The 26,178-nt window shown below is 40.1% G+C and overlaps 1 protein-coding gene across 2 annotated transcripts in view; it reads left to right on the top strand.

Moving 5' to 3' along the window:
* Positions 1 to 9,697: 9,697 nt before the first annotated feature.
* Positions 9,698 to 26,178, top strand: part of LOC149465934 (ATP-binding cassette sub-family B member 5-like) — a 78,722-nt gene continuing 62,241 nt past the window's right edge. For both annotated transcript variants that reach the window (XM_089673159.1, XM_089673158.1), the window contains exons 1-2: positions 9,698 to 9,866; positions 9,955 to 10,000. The gene's annotated coding sequence lies outside the window, so the exon portion shown is untranslated. The remainder of the gene's footprint in view (positions 9,867 to 9,954; positions 10,001 to 26,178) is intronic.

Here is a 26,178-nt window from a genome sequence, read left to right as displayed (position 1 = left end):
TTTCTCCCAACGAAGGGGCACTAATCCTCCCACCTACACCAACAATCGGGTACTATTCCTGCCACGAACACCAAAGTTGGGGCACTATACCTCCCAAGGACACCAACCAGGGGGCACTATTCCTTCCACCAACACCAACGATGGGGCACTATTCCTCCAACTTACACCAACAACGGGACACTGTTAGCTCCCACCGTCACCAACGATGAGGCAATATTCCTCCCACTGACACCAACGAAGGGACACTGTCAACTCTAACTGACCCCAAGACATTTTCTACTCCCGCTGGTCACAGCCCTTCTAAAGTTTGAAGGACAGTAAACTGGTCCTTCATTTAGAAGGTTTGGAGACCCCTGCTCTATGAGGATGCAGTGGCTGTATAAACACAACCACAGGTCCGAATTTTATAAGTGTGCAGGTGTGGATGTGTGGCCCCCAAATGCACACAGTCTGTGTTTGGGGCCCTACACCTGTATCTACACACCTGTTAAATTAGGACCTGTGGCTGTGTTTGTACAGCTGCTGCATCTCCATAGCATAACAGGCTGCCTGCACACTGCAATAGCCACATTAAAAAAAAACACCACACCGAATCACACTATACAGGCCACAGCACCTATGAGAATGAGCCCAGAGACCTCAATTACATACAGAACTTTATTTATCAATTCAATACAGTTTTACCTTTTAGATTTAGTAGGAACCTTGTAAGGTATGTTATGTTTGTGTCCATTGATGATGGTTTTTGAGTATTTTTAGTGCAAATATTGTTTTGGTATTCTCGGGGTAAGGGGTGGGGGAATCTGTCAGGTTGGCTTACAGGGACCCTTGATTTCTAACAGCAGCCATGTTTGTTGGCAAACTATAAAAGATAAAGTTGTGTCAAGTACATTCAGTAGATACTAAACATGTCTCAAAACTGTTTGCACCCATGAAATCACAAAAAACAACAAATAGAATAATAGAGTTTACTTTTATCAATTAACAAAATTAAAAGAAAATGAACAGAAGAGAAATCCACATCAAATCAATATTTGGTGTGACCACCCTTTGCCTTTAAAACAGCATCAATTCTTCTAGGTACAGTTGCACACAGTTTTTGAAAGAACACGGCAGGTAGGATGTTCCAAACATCTTGGAGAACTAACCGCAGATCTTCTGTGATCTCTGGGGGCCAAACTGTCACTTCCAGGACTCCTTGTTTTTATTTACACTGAAGATATATTTTAATGACATTGGAAGTATGTTTAGGGTCGTTCTCCTACTGCAGAATAAATTTGGGGCCAATCACATGCCTCCCTAATAGTATGGCATGATGGATAAGTATCTGCCTGTATTTCTCAGTACTGAAGACACCATTAATCCTGACAAAATCTCAAACTCCATTTGCAGAAATGCAGCCTCAAACTTCCATGGAACCTACACCAAGCTTAACCCCCCTGGCGGTATTCCCGAGTGTAGCTCGGGATAAAGTTTCAGTACCACAAGCGGTAACCCCGAGCTACACTCGGGCTTACCATGTGGCGCTGCTCCGGGATCCCTCGATCACTTACCGTGTCCTGCGCTCCCGCAATGTCCCTCCTGCAGTGTCCCCGGCAATGTAATCCAGCGGATGGCGGCATCTGTCATTTGGGTTCCATCCCCTGCGAGCGTTGGGACGTATGGGGGATGGAACGGCGGGAAATTTGAAAATGACAAAAAGTGACATTCACTAAAATCACATAGTAAAACATTACTGTATCAAAGCATTTCACATACATTTTGTCCCGAGTGCTTTGTCCTGTGCCCTGCATGCACTGTTCTTTCTGCCTGGAACCTGAGAAAAGTCCATGGAGTCCAAAAATCATCCCTTTCGATCAAAAGCGGTTTTAGACCAGCTATAAAACAGCGATAGTAAATCAGAACCACTTGCAGAATTGAGTGATAATGATTCGTGGGGAAATTCGTCATCAGACACTGAAAACGATTTTGCGACTTTGCTCAGTGATGTGCAAACTTGGCGCTATATTTCAAATTTCAGTGTTTTTGGTCTGGTTATAATATTGAATTAAATTTATTATTATATTATTATTTTTTATGATTATTTAATAAATTATAATTTATGATTTTGTGGTTCAAGTTTTATCCTACCCGGGATGTTTACTAGACTCTTGTTCGGACAGATTTCAGTGAGTTATTCCTAAAAATTACAGGCCTACAATAAAAAAACGACATATTTCCATGCAAAAAAATGTACCGCTTTGAGCACAGAAATATGGACATAATCAGACTGCTAGGGAGGTTAACTGTTGCCTGCAGACACTCATTATTGTACTGCTCTCCAGCCCTTCGGCGAACAAACTGCTTCATGCTACAGCCAAATATTTAAAATTTTGACTCATCAGTCCAGAGCACCTGCTGCCATTTTTCTGCACCCCAGGTCCTATGTTTTCGTGCATAGTTGAGTCGCTTAGCCTTGTTTCCACATTGGAGATATGGACTTTTGGCCACAATACTTTCATGAAGACCACTTCTGGCCAGACTTCTCCTGACAGTATATGGATGTACCTGGGTCCCACTGGTTTCCACCAGTTCTGCAATGCTAGACATCTTCCAGTGTTGAAGAGAAGTAAGAATGATGTGTCTTTCACCTGCAGCATTAAGTTTTCTTGGTCAACCACTGTGTCTATGGTCCTCAGTGCTGCCCATTTCTTTTAGCTTCTTCAAAAGTGCTTGAACAGCACATCTTGAAACCCCAGTCTGCTTTGAAACCTTTGCCTGGGAGAGAACTTGCTGATGCAGTATAACTACATTGTGTCTTGTTGTTGTACTCAGTCTTGCCATGGTGTATAACCTGTGGCATGAAACTGTCTTCCACAACCTCACCTTAGTATTTGGCTGTTCCTCAACCAATTTTCAGCCTATTACACAGCTGCTTCTGTTTCAGTTAATGACTGTGTTTTGACCTACATATGAAATTGATGATCAAACACCTGCTTGGTATAATAGATTAATCACACACCTGACTAATCCTACAAAATCCTTGACTTCATGCAAGTGTAGAAAGTGTGAAAGTGTAAGAACTGATGCTAGTTTGAAGCCAAATGGTAGTCACACCAAATATTGACTTGATTCAGGTTTTTCTTCTGTTAGCTTACTTAGCATTTTGTAAAATGGTAAAAATAAACAATTAAAATATATATTTTTGAAAGTATTCTTACTTTACAGCATTTCTTCATGTGTGTATATCTGTCAGTGCCCTGACCTATACATGTGCTGAATATAGTGTTTCTATATGCAAATTATAGTTGTATAGGTAATTATAAATAAATCCTTGAGAAAGGTAAGCTGTGCCACACCTAAACATGGACACAAACACTAAAGCTGTTTTAATTATACAGTGTGGCTCCTTCTCAAGTCCTGTGAGTTCCTTTCTTACCTTCTAAGTCAGTATATTTCCCCCTGTGCAGTGCATCCAGGCATCCATCACTTTATCATATGTAGGGATCTCTCTTCTAGATGTACTGTATGTCCATGGCTGCTGATAGAGGAATAGAGCTGGCCCTCCTGTACGGGGCCACAGGGAGGAGACTCTCCAAATACTTTTGGGCATATGCACAGTAATCCCATGGGCCGTGGCTTCCAGTGATTAAATAAATATTCTCTGGGCCCCATATTTTTGGCAGGAGGGGACTGTTCACTCACTTCCAGGAGCAGGTGGAGTAGTGCTCCATGCTGCAGCTCCCAACCTTTAAAATTCCAGCATCTTCTATATCAATCCACCAAGGCAGGCCGGAACATGAATTTGTAGTTACAGCAAAGTGGATTACTCCACTTGATACATGAAATGAGTAAGTAGTCCCCTGTCTATCCCCTGCTGCTGAACTGATGGGACCCAAACAGTGCTGTACTTAGAGGTGTGCAGTCTGCACCAGGTACCAGCACTCTATAGTAATTTGGTAAAAATTGAGTAAACATCAGCAGATGTGAGGGTCATAACTAATATCTTACAAATATGACATACATAAAACGTCTGTGAACCATAATGTCGGTAAAGTGAAATAAACATAAAAAATATTGGTGCCTAAAATCCCAAGATATTCTTGTAGCGTGACTAACATCCGCTGGTGTGCCCGATGACATCACCGGCCCAAACTCTGCCAATGCGTTTCATCTCCACACACATTTTCAGAGATGGAGACGTTAAGACCACTGTTACATAGCAAGAGGGGTGTTGAAGCCACAGGGATACATATTCCCAGATTTGAAGTTAAACACATTCAATTGCCTTCTGGTTGCCTCAGTATGTAAAGACAATCAGAAATAACAATGGTATTGTCAAAATAAAAAAAAAAATGTGTTTTTCCCAAAACCATAAGTATCCAAGCCCTCTAGTGGCCAGAAACACAAACTGTATTCCGTTACGTTAAATGAAGGAAACAGACTCAGCTGCTTTCCCTAGTGGTCAAGTAATATTACACATCTATATAATAAACACCAGATGTGTATGGCCCCCTATACTGCAGTAAAAATAAACAACGAAAAAATACATTTACAAGTTTGAGGATCCAAAAACTCATATACAGTACAATTAAAATTATTAAAAACATATTTTTAAAACACCACGAAACATACAGAATTATATCCCATACAATAAAAATAAAAATAAATTGGCAAGAAAAATTGAGTTCATTCATTGCTTATAAAAGGGTTGATATCCCAATCATCATTCAAGCCATGGGGGTTGAAAATCTTTAAATTAGAAATCCACTGAGTTTCATGCTGGAAAACTTTTTAAATTACTTCCTCATCAAAGGGTGAGGAAGTACCACAGACATCATCTATTCCAACTAAGCAAAGAGAAGTGGGGTCTTTGTTATAGGACCTGGACAATTTGTGTCTCTTAAAGCCTTTTTTTAATAGAGTGTGTGTGTGCACATATTGATTAGCCAGGCACAACAAAAGTGAAAAGCACTCTAATCATGTTTTCTATAGAAGGCACTTTTGTCCTAATATAAGAGAAGTTATAGATGAGCTAAGCTTATGTGCTCATTATAGTTAGAGGAGTGGACCCCTACATACAATATGCACTTATATTAAGCATAACTATGGCTATTATGAAGGTTAAGTTCATACTGAGTGCTCACTTGCAAGTTGGCATGACTGTTCCAGTGCAGGTAAGTATAACATGTTTGCTCATTAAAAAAAAAAATGCCTTTAGAATCGCTTTAAGAAACATAACTTTTACAGCCAATTCAAAGGGTGTTTTCTTCATAAAAACTATCCGAAAGATCTAATAGATGAGGCTTTAAAAACAGCTAGCTCTTTGACAAATGTCTTCAAAGAACACTGGGTATACTTGATATTCATATTCCTCTATCTCCTAATTTCATCAAAAGATACAATAAAGATTTCAAAGTGATAAGAAGTATCTTCTCCAAACATTGTCATATGTTGATCTCAGAGCCAGGGGCGGACTGACCATTCAAGCACCAGGGCACTGCCCGCGGGTCCGGGGTCAGTAAGGGGCCCCATGAAATGCCTCTGGTACCTTTTATAGGCTTTTTTGGGTGTGCTTTGAGTGTGGGCAAGGACACAGGGGACCCATGATCCCCTATTTCCGGGGTCCCCATGAGTTGTTAGTCCGCCTCTGTTTAGAGCCCTTCTGGTGGAGAAAACGTCCATCTAATCCAAGAGTGGTCTTTCGTAGAGAATCTACTTTTGAAAAGTGCATTAGCAGCCAGTAAAATTAAGTCTCCTGGGGATCATCATTTTTTCCTGAGCATCATCCACATGTGGTTGTTTTAAATGTGGGATCTGTAGATGTTTCAGTTGTCAAGCTTTGGGACCCATGACCACCAGTATCCCCTCAAACAGTGTAGGTTTAACATAGCTTATCAAACCTTTTCCCACTCACTCCTCCCAGTATGTGATAAATACTGTATGTCTTGTCATGCCCATGCAACAGTATGTTGTAGAAACAATACAAACCTTGAGAAAAAGACTTAACAATCCACATTAAACTTGGATTTAAAGACCAAAGTGTTCAAGACACTTTTTGATGTAAGTGTAGCACCCTCCCAGTAAGGTCCTAGGCTGTCAGGCAAAATTAGTCATTTTTTGTTGAGCTCCTCCGTAATCAGTGGAGCTGCTGATGATTTATTTGAACTGATCAGGGTCCTTCAGACTGCACACTTGATTGATTCTCCCTGTTTTATGGAAGGTACCAGAATATAGGAATGGAGCAGGCTAAGTGAGCAGTCTGAATATTTATGAGAACCCAGCCTATCCCTGCAAGGGCATGCTCATAAGGTGGCTGGAGAGAACATAAATAGTCTGGTGCTACACCAGTCCAATAGTAGAAGCACTCAGCCTGGAGGGCTGTGGCCCTCTCAGGCCACCCTGCACCTTTACCAGAAGCCAAGCAAGGCCCCCAGCTACCCTAAGGCTGGGGCCCTATCTTCAAAGAGACTGCAAACTAGAGAAGGCAGATTTTACCTGGGATCCAGTCTGGAGAGAACACTACACAGCTGTGTGCCTATTGCTGAGACAGACACCCCAGCACCTAAAACTTGTACAGACCTGGGAGAAGGATCTGGGTGAATGCTGTTTGTTAACACCCCCCCCCCCATCCTGATGCACTTACACTGAGGTTCTTCTGGCCTGGGACATTGTTTTGGTGGCCAATGCTGTCCTCTTCCTAAAAACTGTTGCTAAGGGACTTTTCATGAAGAATTAGTTGCTAAGAGAGGGCATCTTCCTACTTTTGTTTAACATTCTGGAGTATCCCACTGCTCCCTCTGTCCCAACCAAGTTATACAGCAGTAAATTCAAGAAAAGCAATCCCCTAGACTACTTATTGAGCCAGCAGTGAAGTGTGGATGATAACATGTTCCTGGCTGCTCTTACACTGTGGGAAAGGTGTACCTGGGATCAGGTAGCAGGACCAATCAGAGTGTCTGCACTACGCAACATAATTAGGATTTTAACCTATTAAAAATACCATAATGGGAGAGATTTTGGAATCAAAATATGTCAACAGATGCACTAAGTTATGCAATTGAGAAACATTTTGGATCTACATGCTCAACACAATATTGGTTTAAATGAGGAAATAATTATTAGCATAGCATTATTTCATGTTCCCCAGCCTGCTCCTTTCCCATGTGTGGGAACATCATTATGGCGATGCTACACATCAGCATTTGCCTGGTGGGCTGGGGCTGCCGGGCTGCATGGCCTAAGAAGAATGACCTGTTGATGACCCGGCCACACAGCGGGAGATAAACGGCGACCTGGGTCTGTACAGGGCTAACAAAGATTGTGGCCACCGCTCACCTCCTGCTATGCGGTTATGCATAAAGCAGGGCTAACAGGAGGAGAGGCAGAGAAAGCTCCAGCGACAAGCAGGAAGAGCCTGCAGGGACAATGACGGCCTCTCTCCTTCGCCGGCTGGCACACTGTGACTGTAGCGGTGGTGCGGGGGTGGATTGGGCTGTCTCTTTGCTGGATGGGATGTCCCTTTGCTGGATGGGATGTCTCTTTGCTCAACCCCTCAATCTCCTTACACATCACAAATTTACTGAGCAACATATTACTATGGATGTCACACCACTTCCTCAAACTCAATTTTTCTAAAACTGAGCTTGTCATATTTCCTCCTCCCCATGACTTTACCATTAAGATCAACGGAAAAACTATTGGTCTCTCCACACATGTCAGAGTGCTAGGTGTAATCCTAGACTCTGACCTCTCCTTCATCCCCCACTTCCAGTCACGTGTTACCTTAACCTCCGTAACATTTCCAGAATTTGCCCCTTCCTGACTAACCACACCACAAAATAGCTTATTCACCCGCTGGTTATTTCCTGCCTTGACTACTGCAACTCCCTCCTCACTGGCCTACCCCTACACAGTCTATCCCTCCCGCAGTCTATTATGAATGCTGCTGCTAGACTAATACACCTTACTAACCAATCTGTGAATGTTGCCCCTTTCTGCCAATCTCTTCACTGGCTTCCACTAGCCAAAAGTATAACATTTAAAATACTAACTATAACATACAAAGTCATCCACATCACCCCCAGCTACATCACTAATCTCATCTGCAGATAGCACCCAAACCATCCTCTCTGCTCCTCCCAAGATCTCCTGCTTTCCAGTTCCCTTGTTACCTCCTCCCATGCTCGCCTCCAGGACTTCTCCAGAGCCTCTCCCATCCACTGGAACTCCCTGCCCCAGTATGTCCAGTTAGTTCCTATCCTGCCCACCTTTAGACGATCCTTGAAGTCTAATTTATTAAGGGAAGTCTACCCCACCTCCACCTAAGAATTGTACTTGAGTCACCTCTGTCAAATCATTCCCTGCAGCTATCACCTTTTGTACCACCTTCCCCTTACAGACAGGGTGGATAAAAATCAATGATTTTAAAAAAAAAAAAATCAAAAAAATCTGATTTTTTTTATTTAAATCAGATTTTTTTTATTTAAATCAGATTTTTTTAAATAAAATGCTTTTTGAGGAAAATATATTACCATCCAAAGGTTATTCCATCATGAAATAAAGAGTAGTTTTTTAATTATGTAGAATAAGGCTGTATATGTTTAATTTTTTTGGTAAATAAATTTCATTAATCCATTCACAATGTCATGCTCTTCCAGAGGTTTTTGTAAGATTATTGGGCAGTTTCTCTGCCTACAAGATAGTATCACAGATGCTTGGTTTACTTTTGCAGTTCTCAAAACTGAATTTGACTCAGTGGAGATCACATGCCTCTTCTTCACAGCAAAAATGTTAGAACATGAACAGAGTTAAGAAAAAGACCTTAATCCTAACTTCTACAAACCTATGAATACAGAATCAACCCCTTCAGTGCTAAATTTCAAGAAGTTCAGTGAATAGAATAGAAACAATATTTTTCTGATTGGAGTGGAATAGATCTGCACAAGAAGAAAGTGAAACTAAGTGTGAGGAGGAAGGGGCTGACAGTCTAAGTTTCTTAAAATATATATATTTTCTTTAGCCAAATTAGTTAACAAACATGGATGTTTGTTTAAGCAAATAACATATGCTGTAATGTTATTGTTTCAGTTGAATAAATCTATTTAAATTATTATTAAGGTAATGATTATTTTTCTCCTTCCTAAGTACAACAGAAAAGTTGTCCAAATATGAATGATTAACCTATTAAACTGGGGATAAAAAAACTAATATGAAAAGTTGTTATTCTAAAAATCTTCATCTACTTGCATATTAAAGTTATACCAGCAAGAATTAGTCTTTATGTAGAAAACTAGGATTTAAATCAAGCCTTACTGACTAGTGATTTAAATTGTCATTTAAATCGTTATATAAATCAGTTTGATTTAAATCAAATCCACCCTGATTACAGAGAACCCAAAATTACCAAGTGGCTCCTATGATTATTCAGGATTTCTAACTTTTTTCCTATCAGCATAAATACAGATCACATAGTTGCAGCCATATTTATCCTATTTCCTGCACAAGTTCTTAAGCATCCCTAACCAATCTCCTTGTCTGTGACTTCACCTAGCTTTCAGCTGCTTTATAGGATTGTATTTCATTTCTGCTTGTAGCCACTCTCCAGCTCTCACGTCACATCCCCTCCCAGCTCTCCTTTCTGTTTTTCAGATCAGTGCTGTACTGATCACACTGTAATTTGACATTTGTGACGTACACTGTCTGACTCCTCCCTGTTCCCAGAGCCCTTGGATTTCCTCCCTGAGGTAACAGCACCCTTTTGCATCTAGTTAAGAAACACAAACGCGATCGACTTCCTGGTTTTTTGTTTTTGTTTTTTTTTTACTGCCGATCATGCAGATGCTGCTGGCTAGTAACTTTCCTGGTCCAGCAAGCAATCTAATTAGGTAGATATTCTTTCAATGCACTTATCTTACTCTGTTCCTGGATAGTATAACTTTCACATCAATGTCTTTATATTTCCCATTGACACAGGTTGACACAGGGACGAACTATTTGGAGTCCATTCCAGTTTCTGAAGGTATGCATAGGTCACTTTCATGTGTTCTTTTCCAAACCACTGTTTCTTATGCACAACATCAGAAACCTCTCTGGGGGTCTACAGATGCATTCACTTTTAACCCCTTCATGCCTAAGGGTAAAACAAATCTAAATGCCTAAGCACAATTGTGCAATGTTGACGTGTTAGTAAAATCGTACATATCATCACAACTACTTTGTACATCCAGATGAATTATACCGTGTTTTTTCAGGACAAATTGGGCTTTCATTTGGTGGTAAATGGTAATGGGTAGCCCCTGATTTTTTTTATTATCAAAGGAAAACTGGCTCAAAATAGTACAAAAAATTTTTTTTTTTAAATGTAGCTGTGTGTTTCTTGTTACTACCATAACCTACCACCAAAGAACAACCCAAAATAAATTATCCAGCTCTTGATGATCACAGCGATACCATATATGTGTATGTTATTTGTTGTTTGTACCTGTACTACAGCCCAGAAACAACAGCGCACATTTTGTTTTGTTTTTTTTTTACCTAAAACACTGACACTAACTGACACTGATACCAATTTTTTTTTTAAATCCTGATATTTTGACCTTGACCTTTGACCATGACCTTGACCCAAACACCTACCCTGGCACTGAACATGATCAAACCTTAATCTAGGTAATTTTTTTTTATTTTTTATTTTATATTTTAATGTTTATTTGTTTATTTTTACAAACTTCCCCCCTCTATACCAGGAGTTAGAGAGATACAACGTATCTCCCTCCTCCTTTCACAGACAGAAAAAAAACAAGGGGGCTGTACAGTGACTGATTACTGTGATAGCCAATCAGAGGCTATCACAGTGATCATGTTACCCAGAATCAGGAGTCCAGGGTCCTGATCGTTAGAATGGGACCCGGGGCTCTCAGTGACACCGCGGTCTTTGTGCTGGGAGTTCGTGCCGTGTGACACGCTCCCAGCAGAAAGATAGGTAAGCAAATATGCAGCCCCACGGAAAAAAGCACAATTCTGTGGGGTCACATATTTGAGTTACGTCTGCGTCAAGGGGTATAATTTTTATCATCACAACTACTTTGTGTATCAAGGTGGACTATACGTTGTTTTTTCATTATCAAAGGAAAACTCACAATAGTAAAAAATAAAATCCTTTTTTTTAATTTAGTTGTATATTTCTTGCTACTACTATAGTTTACCAGCAGAAAACAACCCAAAATAAATTCCCCTGCTCCTGATGATCCCAACAATACCACATATGTGTAGGTTAGTTGTTGTTTGTACCTGTAGTACAGCCCAGGAACCATAGCGCTTATTTTGTGTTTTTTTTTCTTTCTTTTAATCCTACCTAAACCACCCCGACACTAATTTAACCACTTGCCCTCCAGACGATTTACCCCCCTTTTTGACCAGGCCATTTTTTGCACTACGGCGCTACATTACTTTAACTGACAATTGCGCAGTCATGCAACGCCACACCCAGATGAAATTTACATCCTTTTTTCCCACGAATTGAGCTTTCTTTTGGTGGTATTTGATCTCCTGTGCGATGATGGGACACTGTATACTCACAGGGCATTTTCTACTCACGCTGGCCACAGTTCGGCACCTTTAAAGTCTGTAGGACAGTAGACTGGCCCTTTGTTTAGAAAGTTTGGAGACCCCTGTTTTAGAGAGTTGGGGAAGGTGCCAGAACAGAGGCAGAGATTAAAGATATGAGTTAGAGAGTGTAGAATAGAGGCAGTGGGTGACCACAGTATTTGAGAGGGAACGGGGTCCAGGGGGCAGGTGGTTAGATGGGCGTTAGAAAAAAAGTTTAGCAACCCTGTTTATAGTAGCAGGGTTGAACGAGGGAAATGTTGAGTGCACCTGTGGACATTGGATGTAAAATGGGGGAGATATCTGTAATGTGGAGATTTCATCGCAAATTGTATCTTATTTTTGAAGTGATTAGTGATCTCTTGGGCAGTGAGTGAGTTAGTGGGTAAATGCAGTGGAGGACGAAGTAGCGAGTGGAAGGTGGAGAAGAGTTAACGGGGACTAGATGAGTAGTTGTTAATATGAGACATAAAATAGGTCTGCTTGGCAGTGTGGAGGTAAGAAATGTATTTTTGGAGGGCAAATTTATATTGGCTGAAGTCTTTAAAGTCTGTATATTTCTATGTAAACCCTGTATAATAATAATAATACGAACACACTCAAGTTCAAATGGCTGTGTGACTCAACAACACAACCGTTCCGGGAATGAAATTGTCACACCTCATGCATGCGTATGTGTGTATATATGTATATGTATGTGTGTGTGTGTGTAGCACTACCCCCTAGGGAGTCAGTGAAGATGTGGTTCCCTCTATAGTCCTGCATAGCTAGGCAACACGCATTTCCTTCCATCCTTGCACTCCAGAGACAATAAAAAGTCCTTGAATTTTTTATTTTTTTATTTTTTTTTATTATTAGGGGATTTGAACTTGGATTTGGATGAGGGATTGAGGGATACTTGGGATGCTCAAGGAACTGTTAAACTTACTAGACAACTTACTACAACTATGTACAAATGCTCAGAAGGGTTTCACTTCTTTGGAGAGCTATCCAGCCTTTCCTGACGTACCACCCCAGACCCCAGATGACATCTCCTCTTCACACAGCTGCCTGAGTGAATCCCTGGGCAAGGGGACCCAAACTCTGCCACTTTAAGGACAGCAGATGGGGGCTAGTTAGATTTCCCATCAGAATGTCCTCTCCCCTTATCTGGCTCAGGGGGTGTGGTATTACTTTCTCAGTCCTCTCCTGCAAGCTTGTGGGTTGGTGGCTGCCTTCAGGCCTTATGCTGGGCTGACTCCTTCCCTGCTTCCCAGGTTGTCTTCTCTCGGGACCGTTGAGGCTGACAGATCCTCCGTTCCAGATCCTTTGCCTGTAGGTAGGCCCCCATCATGGACCCCCTCCTAGGCTCCACACTCCATACCTCTCACTTCATCTTCCACCTGAACTCTCGTGCTACTGAGCAGACTCAGCTATGCTTAAGAGCTGTCCCAACCCCTTGCCATGCCTCCTGCTTGGGAATTGGTTGAGATCCTTTACGCATACAGACTAGCCACTCATCACCCCCACCCACTGAGTTCTAGAGACTTCCCCAAGTCTCTATATCAGGAGGAGGTATCAGAGAGCTGATCTGCAGCGTCTGTCAGCCCTGACCAAAATCTGACTCCTCTGACTATTTCTCCCGGCTGCTATTCAGCCACCTGTCTGAAAAATTAACTATTCCCCTCTAGCTTTCCTAGGAGGGAGCTACATATAATATTAACTATTAACTGATTATACCAGTTCCATCTATATTTTTTATTTTACTCTTTGTTGTGTGCCTGATGAAGGGGTAGCCACCAGAATGCACTGGCTGTTTTTTAATGCAAACTAACAAATCAATTTGGGATTACTATCTACTATCTACTATTTGGTGTGGTACTCCTTCTATTGGTACAATTTTTTCTTTCCCTTGGAAACTGCTTGGCACTGACTGGAGGGTAGCCCTGTCTATTGCGAGTAGGCTAATCTTCACTGGTAAGCTCACTATCTTTTAAAAACAAGATTGAAGTTCCAGTGCTTCTTGGATGCTTTTTTGTTTACTGGAATGTATGGTGACATGCAGGGGTGGACTGACAACTCATGGGGCCCCTGGGCAATAGGGGATCATGGGGCCCCTGTGTCCTTGCCCAAACTCAAAAAAGCCTATGAAAAAGGTACCAGGGGCATCTCATGGGGCCCCCCTACTGACCCTGGGCCCTCGGGTTTCCAAATGGTCAGTTCACCCCTGGTGACAGGGACGCGTTAAATCTCCATACCCATGTCAATCAGCAAAATCCTTTATGCTCATTATTCTTGAGTGGGTGCATTCCCAAGGCAAGCACACGCAAGATATAGGATGAGACCTACAGAAAACTTGCATCCAGCACTGGATGATGATGGCTGGCATCAAAGACAGCTTGCACAGTTTGGTGTGAACTGGTACTGGTAGGTTTATAATCTTTTTGTGAGAGTTTTTGGCCTATTGGTTAGACAACAGGAATGTTCATTTATTTAGAGTACAATTAAAAATGTAGTTATTAAGAAAGTAAATACATAAACAGTTCAGACCAAGTAAGGAAAAAATCAGAGTAGTAATGAGATAATTTGATCACTAGATGATGCCATTTTCTCACTGTAGTAATAGGAGCAAAAAAACAACACTGGATGGTCAAAATGTAATATATGTTCCACATTGTATTTCAATTTCTATCCTACTCCTATTAATCACGAACCATCTTGGAATCTGTAAACGTTTAACACCAATCATACAATGACATAAACTGTAAACTCTAAACACACAACAAAGATTGTGGAAAACATTTAGCCTATGGCCCCTTATTGGGTTTAAATACATTTTGATTATGAAATAAACTTTAACCTTTATTACCAAACAGAACCTCTGTAATTAAAGTAGAACTAGAAGCAAAACTTTTTTTTCATTTTGGAACAGAGTAAGGAAGGGTTATAACCCCTGTGATTTTTTTTTGTCTTTGGCTTTTGTGTCCCATTGTGGATATTTCCTTTTGCTTCCTGTTCCATAGGAAAAACAGAAATCCCAGGGTGTTACTAGGGTCACAGAACTAGTGTCCCATTTGGAAGATTTCACTTCTTTCCTGTTTGGGTGACAACCCAAAATCTAGATTTTTCTTTCACTTTCACTCTCAGTGAGAAAAGTCAACAGGAAAAATAGTGAGGGTGGATCTCCCCAATGGGGACACAGATGACAAAAAAATCTAACAGGGGTTATAATCGCTCTCCACTCTATCCAAAACTAGAAAAAAAAAAGTTTTGCCTTTTCAGTTATACTGTAGTCACTGGGTACTGTTACTAGCGGTCTGATCGGGTCCACCTGTCCATTGTTTTGGCTGACCGAATTGAACCTTCCACTCTATGGAGAGGCAGGTGTAAATGGACATGTGTCCATTTACACCTGCCTATATCCAATCCCATTTGCTAACAACAGACAGCTGGGAAACAGTTTCCCTTTCCTCTAGCGGATCAGATGGCAGTTGGGTGTCTACATCCGACCGCCTATAGAGGAGAGCAGGCTGTGTTTACTCTGTATAAGCGGAGCAGACAAGGACCAGCCATCTGCCTACTTAGCTGGGATCAATGGATAGATCCCTTGTTGAGCAAGCAGACCCCTGGCAGAGTCCACCCCATGAGAAAGGGACCAAACAGAGGCAGCAATGAACACTAAAAAATGTGTCTTAAAGCAGTATTAAACCCAAAAGCAAACATTTACTTGCGGAGCAGCAATGTACCTATACGTCACTGGGCTTCAAGAGGTCATACCGGGGTGATGCCTGCAGCTTGTGACAGCAATAAAAGTGCTCAAAAAAATTAAAGCAGCAGTATAAAAATAAAAAAGTTAATTAAATTAATAATTTTTAAAAAATTAAAGTGCCCCCGCCCCCCCCCCCCCCCCCCATGCACGCATTTATGCCGTACGCACGCAAACAGTGATCATCCGACACATGTGAAATATCACTGCGAACATCAGATCCTGGGCGGTAATTCTCACACTTGACCTACTCTGTAAATCTAAAGTGGTAACCTGTAAAGGCTTTTAAAGCGTCAACTATGGATAGTAAAAGTTATGTTGTTTGCCACCGTTGCACGGGCATGCACAATTTTAAAGCATGACATGTTTGGTATCTATTTACTCAGGGTAACAACCTTTTTCCATATTTTACAAAAAAAGTTGGTTATGTATTGTGTTTTTTTGTATTACAATTCAAAAAAGGTTTTTTTTTTTCACAAAGAATTGCGTTTGAAAAAACGCTGCACAAATAATATGGGGCATAAATTGAAAAACCCGCCATTTTATTCTTTAGGGCCTCTGCTATGAAAAATATATAATGTTTGGGGGTTATAACTAATTTTCTAACAAAAAAATATTGATTTTATCGTAAACAAAAGTGTCAGTAAAAGGCCTGGTGGTCAAGTGGTTATATTGCAGCTTACCAATTCTTAGATGTGATGGCTACAATCGTTTTCTTTTTTAGTCTTTCTTCTATTTCCAACTGGTGATCCAGTCAGCAAGTCTGTTGTTTTTGACAGAACATGCTCTTTCGCAGTTACAGGGATGAGACAAACCATTTACTACTGAGAGGGGTGCTTAAAATGATCATCTTTTATTTATGTAAAACCTTCATCCAAAAAGAAAAAAAAACTGTTGCTGTCACTGCTTATAAAGTCTTAACTTGAATTTGGATTCAATTTGTTAGTGTAGTTAAATTTGCTAGCACATCAAACACTCCCTCCCTCCAGACTGACAATGCTGCTTTCTTTTGTGCCCCCTGAGCTCCTTCATTCAGAGTAGAAGCATTTTAATACAGGAGATGTGTTACTGGCTAGACCACCAGGTGACAACAGAGGAGAAAAAGCCTAAAAAGTAGGAAACTAATACAGCCACCACATCTAATGATTAGTAAGATGCAATGTATTAAATTTTTAGTTTTGGGTTTAACTAACCACCAGAAATCTGTCTCAGATGGGAAGTGTCAGAACTGTGAGTTAAGGGTCTATCTAGCCTGTCAATATAAAGCTGACTATATACTTGTTTTCTGAATTTTGCTTACTTTTTCTTAATGGTCAGTGGCGTAAAATCTACATTCCAAGTAATGAGAAAATTCAGTGAAGCAGGATGGAAAATTGTTTCCTGAATGAACAAACTGTGAATCTAGTTTTCATTCAGGAAAAATTGTACATATTGTAATCTTGTGTTCAAGGCAGAAATGAAACCAGATGGAATCTTAGAGGTTTTTGAACAAATTTAGTTGACTCAGTGATGACATGAAAGAATACTCTGACAAATGACTTTTTCAGAATGTATGTATGAACATTCAAAAGAATTCTCCTAAGCCAGTCTTGTAGATGCCTACTACAGTGATTTCCAGCTTCCAGGAGGTTGGCCAGATATGGTATATACTTAGTTACATTGATTCAATCTGGATCAAAATGCATACCTAGAATTCAATTTGAATGTGATTCTAAATGTACATCTTTTCTCTTTAAAACAACAAACATGTTTTACTTCCCTAAAATCAATAAATAATTAACCGCGCTCTAATATTACCGTGCCAATGCTATATATTATATAATACCATAGCAATACCACTAATTCATATATGCTGTGATAATATCATTTTATCAACTTTTCAACTGGATTACCTAAATTGATCTTGTTATATTATTCTAGTGCTTAATAAAACTTAAAAATAAAAGGTGTGTAATTAAATCCAATGATGATATTTATGCAATGTGATTATCTCGTTAAAAATAAATATATAAATTCATAAAATTCACTGTGAAAGTGTGAAAATCAACTGAATATAAATAAATAAAAATGAAAAAATATATAAATTCATATGATCCAATGTGCAAATAGTACAAAGCAAACAATAAATGAATTTATGAATTTATATATTTATTTTTAACGAGATAATCACATTGCATAAATATCATCATTGGATTTAATTACACACCTTTTATTTTTAAGTTTTATTAAGCACTAGGATAATATAACAAGATCAATATAGGTAATCCAGTTGAAAAGTTGATAAGATGATATTATCACTGCATATATGAATTAGTGGTATTGCTATGGTATTATATAATATATAGCATTGGCACGGTAATATTAGAGCGCGGTTAATTATTTATTGATTTTATAGAATTCACATCTTATGAGAGTGAGAAAAATTCCAGCGATCTAATACATTGATTTCTGACTCCAGTGGCTCACAAGTTCAACTTAATAATATATGTTTTACTTCCCTGTTCTGTGCAATGAATTTGCACAGAGCAGCCCCTAGCCTCCTTTTCTTGGGTCCCCTGCTGGCGCTCCACAGCCTCCCCCCCCCCTTCCCTGCCGAATGCCTTAATAGCAAAACATTGCCATCAGGATGAACATGAGGGCTTGGTCCTGAACCTCGCTGTCTGTGTTCATTGACACAGCCCCACTCCCGACTCCCTCATCACTGCCTGTGATTTCCATCAGCAGGAGCCAATGAAGAGAGCAGAGAGAGCCTTGGCTCTCATGCACAACGCTGGATCAAGATCAGGTTCAGGTAAGTATAAGGGGTCTGCATGAAGAAGGTTCTTTTCCTTCATGCATAGAATGCAAGGTAAAGGTAAGTGAAGGTGAACAAATTCCACCATTTAGAACCATTGTAAGCTGCCTGCGTTGCTTTTTGTCTGGGGATTCTACTTACTAGAAATGTGCGATTTGTTTCATTATGAAACAAAATTGGACCAAAACTTTGGTAATTTGGAGATTCGGATGTTTCCGAACTTCCAAATCACTAGAGTAATGAATTTCAACTAATTCAAAATAAATTATTATTCATTTGTATTCATTCGCCTGTGACTTCAGAGGAATTTGAAGGTTTAATACTATTGTCCCACTCTGTATTGTTGTTATTGGCCAAAGTCAAGCAAAACATTAAAGTCGCATTGAAGTCGCAAGCAATTCACATCAAAGTCTCTGCCGAAATAACATAATTAATTAATCTTAATCTTCTGAAATAACTTCCAAAAATACGAATCCATTCAGATCAATGAATATATGAAACAAATCTGAATATACAAAACAAATTACAAAAACTATTCATTCTAACATAATAAATATGACAAAACAAAATCATTTTGTTGATCTTCAGAGCAGCCAGGAAGGCTGGTAGTGTCTGAAGGCTGTGGAGCTGGGAGCAGTTCTACAGGGGAGAGGAGACATCTCTGCATGTAGTTACAAGTCAAGTTGATTTTCAGAGGGGGGGGGGGCTGTGAGTTCCTCGCCCATAAGGGGCTGTTAGTACTGTTCTGCAAACAAAGACTGACAGCTTTCAAGAAAAAGGACAGTCCAGAATCTGTTTCTGTAAAAAGAAACGAAGTTGGCCCCTGTGATTCAGTCAAGTTGGGCATCCCATAATTGCTATTACCCTATCCAAGTTATATTCCCCTAATAAAATAACAAAAACCAAGCCTGTTCACTGACTGTCGATGAAAATGTAGAAAATGTGTGTTGCCTGGCTGTGCAGAGCTTAGGGGTACCTGGAAATACTGTAGCCCTCAAGAGTGTAGTGCTACATTATTATTGAAATATTGCTATGTAATTTGTTATATATTTATGAATTTTAATACCAACAATAAAGGGCCACCACCATTTCAAACCATTTGAAACTAATATTGTTGTTTAAATAGTTTTATGTAAAGTTCTGTCTACAGTCCCACTTTAGTTCTACTTTGAATCTTTGGTACTCAAATTCATAATAAGCCCTTTTGGTATGGCTGGGATTTATTTGCATCATTTTATAGTGAAATAAAATTACATCTGTAAAACATTACTCTTTTAAATTGATACAACTTTTGAAAGTGATGGAAAAAAATGGTATGGTTACAATAAAACATTATTGTAGCTACAGTATCGTAAACATTTGGGAAATTATCTCCTTAAAGCGTAAAAGTAGGCATAAAGCTTGTTATCCTGTATCTACTTCATCTTCTGAAAGTATCTCATATAATAATTCAGAGACACAGATATAGGTGTCCGTTTATGACACAGAGAATAGCTGCGATTCAACAGATCTCAGCTATTCTCTGGTCATTTACAGTTTATGACACTCAGGAGATCATGTCAGCCCTTCACTGGAGATCTGTGTTCTCCCTCCAGATTCTCCAGCCCAGAGCTGGAGAATCAGAGGGACCGAAAACTAAGCAGAGATAATTTACCTCTGCTTAGTAAACTGATCTTTTACTGTAATCTCGCGAGATTATAGTAAAATGAGCCGTTTTTCAGAGTTTGTAGACCGTTCTCCAGCGTTTGGAGACCGTTCTCCCTTCATTCGGAGAACTGCTTCATAAACTGCATTCACAGGAGAACTGTGTTCGCCGAGAATGCCGGAGAATTGAGCAGCGATCTATTACTGCTGGTTCATAAACGGACACCATAATCATTTAACCTGCCTTTATATTGTGAATTAAAATGGAACTTCAGGCATAAGTCAAAATCCCAGTTTTTATCTCCTGTCATCATATGAACACTTCAATGCTCTTCTTTAATTCCCCTGAAATCTCAGCAATGATATTCACCACACTGGTGGATGATGCAGGAAAAAAATCTGACAAAATCCTTTTTCCTTGGTTTGCTAGAAAATGAGCAGCAGCACACTGGTGAGATCATCCCTCTGCTTTCTTCTGCTGTAAATAAGACCCTCATGATATACTGACATCACAGTGTAATGCTTTCCTCAGAGTACCACCTCCATCTAAGTTCTGGTTTCAGGGGATGACAGGATTTTATGACTAAGCTCGTAATTGTGTGAAACGCATCGACAGGCTGTCAGCCCCGTGTGCTGTTTATTCCACTTTTGTAAGAATAAAGGATTTTCAGTTTTCAGCAAGTCTGTGGTGTGCAGCCATCATCTTTTTTTTTTTTTATTCTGTATATAAGGTGGCGAGCCAGGGCCAGCCCATATTGGACTTGGACTTAGCGGTATATTGTTTAATGGATAGATGAAAGGACATTTACCCAAAGATGTTTCAATACAAATATATGCAGTATCTTTGAGAAAAGCTAAGCTTTAATTCAGCTCTGCATTTTTAAATGTAAATTCCTAATTGATCATGCTCTGCTATGTGTTATGTTGAGAATATTTAAAACACAAATTAAAATATTGGAAATATGCATACTTGCAAAACCTTAAAATAAATAACAATCTGCTTGAAGAGTTAAAGATGACTTATTAGTCATAGTTGTAAGGTGATATCAGGTCATGATTACAGCACCTATGTAACCACTCATGCAAGTTCAGGCATTGTAGGAGAGTGTGCAACAATCTTATGTAATGAATGACTGTTTATTTTATTTTTGAAACTGATACTTTTAGTATACATAAAAGCAAATACTTTAACATGTAAGGGTAATTTTAAAAGGAGTTTTCAACCTCTTATTTTTGTAATGTGTAAAATGTTTTTTTTTTTGTGTACAAGCACACCGCCAAATACATGACCTCAGAGGTATGGTGGTGGAGTACATACCGCTTACTGTCCTTGAGGCATAGAAATTGTTTATTATTACATAAAGAGTCCTATTGGTGTAACACCCTCCAGGTTTAGTTACAGTAGTTAGGATGTTTGTTTTATTTTTTTAGATAGGAGGACCCAAAACTCAGTGACTCTACTGCTACATTAAACTCCAGGCAGTTCTTCTTGAAGTATACTTACAGACAGTCTTTCAAGTCGGTGCACCCTGCTGAATGTAGTTCTATTTTATCTCGCTTGGAGAGAAATACGGCAGCCACATAGGACCGAGCAAGTCTGGCAGCACCTCTTCTCTGAAAGTTAGTGGGACAGTGAACAAGAACAGCAGAACTCAGACACAGGCCAGCAAAGCTACAAGGAAAAAGGAAGGGGGAGGTATATCCACCTTATAATTGGTAGTCAGCAATACTGGTCTTACATCTCTGTTGCCCTCTGTGTCTCTCTATGTGTGTCCTTCATGTCTCCTCTCTTCCACTTCCCCCTTCCACACCTCCCAGCCAATCCTCATACATCCAGGCTCACCCAAGATGGCTGTCCCCAAGGTCAAAGACATTCCATAGCTAAGCATTGTTTATAACCTCCCCCAAGATGGGCCCCTGCCATTCTGTCTTCAGCAAGATGGCCACTACAGCTCCATGTTAAAGACACTTAAATATCAAAATCCAGGTAATGCCAGGTAAAGCCAATTCCCTCGCACATCGCTTCTCCCCCCCTTTCCTACTCCTGTGAGTGTCTAACTACTGTCTGTGCTGGCCCAGGCACTTCAACCCTCCCTTTACCTTCCTACATAAGCTTTCTGTAGTTGCAAGGGGAGTAGCAAATGGTAATACTATGGTGTGTCACTTGAGTAAGTCACTTGAGTAAATCCACTGGGGCTGCTGATATCACACCCAAGATGCCAGGAGCAGTCATCAGGCTTTTGAATATCCATAGGTAAACAACATGCATAAAATACGGTAAACACATGTAAAATCTTACAATTTAACAGGTGAAAGGGTCTTTTTAAATTGTGCATTCTTTTATACAGGTCTATCTATTTACACCAGAATAAGGAGAAAATGACGGATGGAGAAAGAGGCGTAGGATTTGGTTCCAAAAGAGGGACAGTTCCTCTAAGGCCCCTTTCACATGAGCAATCCAATCTGGTCCGCCTGTCCATTTTTCACACAGACCTGATCAGACCCTCCATTCTCCACTGTGGGCAGTCAGATGTAAACTTGTGTCTGTTTACATCTTCTACCTCCTATCCAATCAGAGGGCAGTCAGTTGTAAACAGACAGCCAGTCCGTTTACATCAGACTGTCCATAGAGCAGAGCAGACTGTGGCACTTATGCAGAGCGGACACAGACCAGGCATCTGCCCACTCCGATTAGCAGGGGCTCAGCAGACAGATTCCCTGCTGAGCAAACCTGATAAAAATGAATTTTGCCCAGTGTGAAAGGGGCCTAAATGAGAAGCAGTTACACTGTCTATGGTCAGTCTCTCACATTGTAAAAATACATTCATTTTCTATAAAAACACATAGCTAGAATATATTCTATTTTATATCGACTTAGATTTCAGCATAGACTGTTGCATACATAATAAAAAAGACAATGCTGTTATCTGTGATAGATATGTCTATAAATGAATAACGGCCACCTATATAAATAGTGTATCTGCTTTATTTTCAAATTGCTTATTTCTCCTTTTTCTTCCTGTTTATAGATTCAATCAGCAGACAATATAAAACTTAAACCATGGAGTTGATTTACTAAGCCTACGTTCACACTAGCCTTGTCAGAAGGCGTCAGACAGGCTTTTGGGAAGCATTTTTAACGCTTCTCAAATGCCTATGAAAATTCTGCACATGGCAGCACACAGTGTTCACACTGAAGCGTTAGTGCCGGGTCGCGTTGCGCAACACCAAAACTGACGCCTCATGTCCAGTCAGGAGGAGTTGAAGCCTCCCATTCAAGTCTATGGTGCTGCTCCTCAAACACCTGGCAGGCGTTTGTGACACGGTTGCGAGGCGGTTGCAAGGCGTTTGTGGAGCGTTAATACCATTTAACTTCATTATAGCCATTTGTAGTGCTGTTTTAACGATTGGCAAATGCTATCAAACGCCTCAAAACTGCGCATAGTGCGTTTGAGGAGCATTTGAGGAGCGTTAAAAACGCTTCCCAAACGCCTTTCTAACGCCTGTCAAACGCTATAGGGGCTTTTGGCAAGAGTTAGAAATAAAGTCAAGTGTGAACAAGCCCTACTGGAGAGTGTAAAATCTGGTGCAGCCGTGCATAGAAACAAATCAGCTTCCAGGTTTTATTGTCAAAGCGTAACACCCCGGTCACATCAGGTGCAACTTGGTATGCGATTTGCATGCCATGTGACTTGCAAATCGTATGCCAAGTCGCACCATATTGTCTGCAATTACAGCGGTCAGATCAGTGTGGATCCGACTTGGTTGGAGCCACAGCAATTTCTAAAGTAGTACATGTACTACTTTGGTGCGACTTGTGTAGACATCTGTGTCAGATGTCTTGAAAATCGCACCTAAAATCGACGTCTCACCCGACTTTGAAATTGTGCGACTTCACTGTAAGTCGCACGATTTCAAAGTCAGGCTTGATGTGACCGGGCTGTAATAGAGCAAGCTGAAGTTAGAAGCTGATTTGTGAAGCTATGCATGGTAGTGATATTCTCAGTGCTCCAGCTTTAGTAAATCAACAGCTGATCATAAATCAAATGATTTTCTTAGCCTTCTGATAAAATGGACCCCAGTAAAGTTGTTCAGAAATTCACTTGTCTAGCTTTCTGCGGTGCACATGTTTATTTGATACTGGAAGAATGGGAAATTACATCACTCAGTTATAAATATGTGAAGCTACAAGTACTGCTACGTACTTGCGGTAACCTTTCAACTCCGCCTCTTTACATTGTGTGATTCATAGATGAGTCATACGATCCGGGATTTTCACATAAAAAAAAAAGAGCAGAATTAACTCCCAGTCATTCTACGGCCAAAGAGAACTGCTACACACAGGTCAGTAGATCGTACGTTCTATGAAGTCGCAGATAAATTCTGGCATGTTCTATTTCACACCATGTGCTTCGTACAATAGCAGATGTAGTATTTTTTTTAAAATGGGTATAGATATTTATTACACTACTTGGTACAAAATACAGTTAAAAACAGTGAGTGGATTTGAGAAGAAAAATAAAAGACTCTGGCCGCACCAGATATATTATTTCCTATAGTTTATGTGATACATATGCAATTAACAAACTAATACCCCGGTCACATCAAACCCCACTTTGAAATCGTGCGACTTAGAGTGAAGTCGCAGGATTTCAAAGTCGGGGGACTGAGGATTTCAGGTGCGATTTGCAAGACAGATGTCTATGCATTATGTATAGATTATACTTTTCTTTAGATGTCTATGCATATCGCACGAAAAGTAGTGCATGTACTGCTTTAGAAATCGGTGCTGCTCGGACCAAGTCGGAACCGCACCAATTTGACCGCTGTAATTGTAGACAATAGGGTGTGACTTGGCATATGATTTGCAAGTCGCATGGTATGCAAATTGCATGCCAAGTCACACCCAGTGAGACCAGGGTGTAAAAGAGAACTCCACTCTAAGCTGTCTTAGTCTTGGATTGATTGGGGAAGAGGTAGAACCTCTGACAGGTTTTTAGCGATGTCTGTGATCCTGTTGGGAGATTGGGTTAACACTTCTGCGGCATATCGCATGTGATTTGCACAGGAACCGCACCGTATTCCTGTGCAAATCACATGCAAATTCTGTGGGGTGCAATTTGAGCCATACGCTTTGTATGGCTCAGATCGCACCGCATCCACAGCAAAAAGGTACAGGACCCTTTTTTTTGTCCTCACTAGAATCAGATCGCATGGGTATTTACACCCATGCGATCCGATTCTGCACATCGCACCGTGTATTGCGAAGCAATTTCGGGGTGGTGTTAACTAAGCATACACACGCACAGCGGTTTGCATAAATGGGGTGCGATTATGATGTTGTGTGGAATTCGCACAGAAACCAGTGTGAATTCCACACCGCATCAGTGTGAACCTAGGTTTATTCTTCATTTGTCATCAGGACAGACAGTGGGGGGGAATCCAAAACTTGACCATTGTTTTCCAAACAGGAGTAGTGGAGAAACTTGTGATAGGAACACCCGATCAGTGACATCTGTCAGGGATGGAGGAGATTACTTCCTGTAATGATTCTAGGAATGAGGTGAGGGGAAAAGTCTTCAATGGGGACACAATTAAAACCAACAGACATTCTAAATGTCTTCAAAATAAAAAGGTTTTGACTGGAGTTCCACCTAAATGACAACTAAAATTACAATTTCCTGATAGAGGATCTTCACAAATATTTTACTGCTGAGATTATCTTGACATTTGACATTTATCCTAAGGTCCCTTTCACACAGGCATTCCATTTGTCTGTTTTTCATCCATCCGTTAATGGATGAAAAACAGACATCAATCCACCTCTATGGAAAAATGGATGTAAACGGATGGTCATCCATTTACATCAGCATCTGTTAACATCCGTTTTTTAAATGGATCAAAGCCCTATTTTTGTTCCATAAAAAAAAAAAAAAAAAAAAGACGAAAAACAGATTTAAATGGACAAATGGTCAATTTTTGCATCTGTTTTTGCATTGGTAGTGGATGGAAAAACTGATGCAGAAATGGATCTGATCTGAACTGATGAAACAAATGGAAACAGAACTCATGTAAAAAGCGGCCTTAACCACTTGCCCTCTGGAGAATTTACTCCCCTTTCTGACCAGGCCATTTTTTCCTGTTCGGCACTGCACTATTTAAACTGGTAATTGTGCAGTCATGCAATGCTGTACCCAAACGAAATTTATGTCCTTTTTTTTCAAACAAATAGAGCTTTCTTTTGGTGGTATTTGATCACCTCTACGATTTTTATTTTTTGTGCTATTAACAAAAAAAAAACAAAAAATAAAAAAAATTATATTTTTAACTTTTGGTTATAAAAAATATCCAATAAACTCAAAGTCATAAATTTAGGCTAAAATGTATTCTGCTACAGGGTTGTGGCCTGGCC

The sequence above is a fragment of the Staurois parvus genome, unplaced genomic scaffold (assembly GCF_062004578.1).
Source record: "Staurois parvus isolate SC_StPar_1 unplaced genomic scaffold, SC_StPar_1.0 ptg000136l, whole genome shotgun sequence".
Taxonomy (NCBI): domain Eukaryota; kingdom Metazoa; phylum Chordata; class Amphibia; order Anura; family Ranidae; genus Staurois; species Staurois parvus.
This window is presented reverse-complemented; position numbering and strand designations above follow the sequence as displayed.